We start from the raw sequence: 2,592 nt of genomic DNA on the forward strand, positions 1-2,592 counted from the left end.
ACAAATGAGCTAATCACACCTACTCACTGCCCAGCATAGTCCTGCCTTGGTGCCTGCTGGAACAATGCAGCAATGTGTTTATTTCTGCTCTTGCTGCCAGTTTCTTCTCTTGAAGTCAAAGCATTTGGGACAAAACTTCAAACAGACTTATTTTGCAGCCTTCTGGCTGAAAAAAAGTTGCAATCCAAATTGCCCCATCTTAATCACACAAAGTCAGCCCAAATTTTGGAAGATGAACATTTTGGTCTCTATGTTTTTCCTAGTAACAAATCTGTCGTCTGGAGAGAAGGGAGGTGTGTCTGATAAAGCTGACACCACATAAGCAAGACTTGAAACTTTTGGGAATGAATTCTTTCTGCTTGACTATGCTAAATCCTTCATTTACATTGATTTTGTTCAGTGGTTTTTTGGGAATATACAATTTAGCAGTGTACCCAATCGGATAAACCTAAACTTAATTTTTTCCTCCTCTCTGTCTGGTTACTTAATGGCCCTCTAGTGAAAATGTACATTTGTTATTTGCACTAGCTCTTTTAAAGCTGTGCTTTATGCAGAAATTAGTGGCTGGTGCAGATGGCAGGGAAGGAGTAAGGGAAGGAGGGAGAATTCCTTCATCTCCAGTAAAATTCCCTGATTCAGTTTTAAGATCCAGGGCTGGAATAGAATTTCAAACTGCAGTTGCCAGAAAGGTCTTTTTCTGGACAGAGCACCAACTGGAAAAATGCTACAAGCTGAATTCAACCCTAAAGCAAATGTCTGCAATAGTCTTCTCTGAGCTCAAGACAAGGAGAAATTGGCTCTGTAGTATAACAGAGTTGGGTAAAAGATCACTTTGGCCTTTTCAGTCTTTCTTGCTCTGAAGGCTGTAAGTATCATTTGCTCTGCCACTAAGTAAAGCTGAACAGGGGAAAACTTATGTTGTTTAGTAAACAGGAAAGCACCTAACAAGATAATTATGAAATAATGCTAAATGGTAGGGCTATTCTTCAGGCAAAATTCTGGCCTCAATGAAGGTAATAAAAGTAATCCCACAGATTAAAGAGACAGCCAAGATTTCAACCATGATGTATTAAATTTAAAAGCCAATTCAGTGCAATCCTAGAGACCTTGCTTTAAATAATGAGGCTCAAGCTTGCTTCATATTTTTGGATGCTATCATAATGGTAAATTTTCTGTCCAGGGCCAGAGTGAGAATCCAGGCAACTGTCCTTAGGCATGGAACATATATGAGTCACATAATGAGATCTGAATTACAGATCTGATTTGACTGGACTTAGGTTGTACCCTGCAGATAGTTGACAAAAGCAAGAGCAATTGAAAAGGGTATGGTAGGGAGAGACAATGTCTAGGATTACTGTAATACATTTAAACTAAAATCACATAAAATAAAAATCTTTTGCCACAAAAGTCTATAAAGATAGTGAAAATTGTATATAGTGATATATTACAAAACACAAAGTACTTCAGATCAGGACCTTGAGAATGTAACTTCCAAATTTATTTTGTTTTTTAGGAAACACCATCATGATCTTTCACTTAAAATATTAGGCTAATGCTCAATAGCAATGAACAAAGCGAATGAAAAGATAGGATACATGCTTCAAAGAGAGACCTCTTGGGGATCATTCAATAAACAAACCAAATCAGGACCAGGACCTCCCCTGAGATGAGAATCAAGTGAAAGTTGCAAAAATACATGGGAGAAAGCAAATGGGCTTGGCCTACTTTTATTCTTCTTTCCATGCCTACTTGCCCACACTACTGGGAACAAGTTAATGGGTTAAATGAAACTTTTATCTGGACTAGAATGATTTCCTGGACAATGGGCTTTTCTTTACCACCCTTCCTTCTGCCTGCCCATCCTGTTGGAGCAGTGTTGCCATTGGTTGTGGCTTTCAAAGCCTGACTCCAAGCAGTCCTCTTGGCAGAAGGCAGCCTCTCTGCATCTAAGTGTCTTTGCTTTGCCTTGTAGAGATTTTGGTCTAAGCCTGGGAACATGGAACAACACTGGACTTGTGGGATACAAGTCTTCCAGCTTCACTGGAACTAGGATGCCTGGAGTAGATCTAGCAGAAACCAAATACAACTTTGTAGCTGAGCTTGGGAACTCTGATATACACAGGCACTGTTTCCCCTTCTGGTGCATAGACTCTCTCTTGCTCTTTCAAGACAGCTTTTTCATCCTTGTTTTTTGGCAGTGCTCCTGACACTGACTCAAAATGACAAGTCACAAGATTTTTTTTTTTTGTGAGTGCGAGGTTGGAATGTGTGTCTCAAGCAGGTTTTGGGTAGCCAATGTTCTGAGGGGAAACAGCCATGATATAGCTAATGTTTTGGAAAGCCACGCTGTCACTTCCACTTTGTCCCACCATGTTGTTCTTTCTCAGTGGGAAGGGAATTTTACTTGGAGTGGAATTTTACTTCAGGTTTTACAGCATGTACTGCAGACACTGTTTCGCCATTTCATTCCTTGTATCTCCTAGAAAGAGCTTTATTACCAATTCCATATGTTCTGAGAACTACTTTCCCTTCAGACAGCCAAAGCCTGTGGCATGAGAAACTACATCTAAAAGAAATGGTATCAGTTCTGGC

The sequence above is a fragment of the Agelaius tricolor genome, unplaced genomic scaffold, assembly GCF_023055355.1.
Source record: "Agelaius tricolor isolate 1412-34295 unplaced genomic scaffold, bAgeTri1.0.p SCAF_2, whole genome shotgun sequence".
Classification (NCBI taxonomy): domain Eukaryota; kingdom Metazoa; phylum Chordata; class Aves; order Passeriformes; family Icteridae; genus Agelaius; species Agelaius tricolor.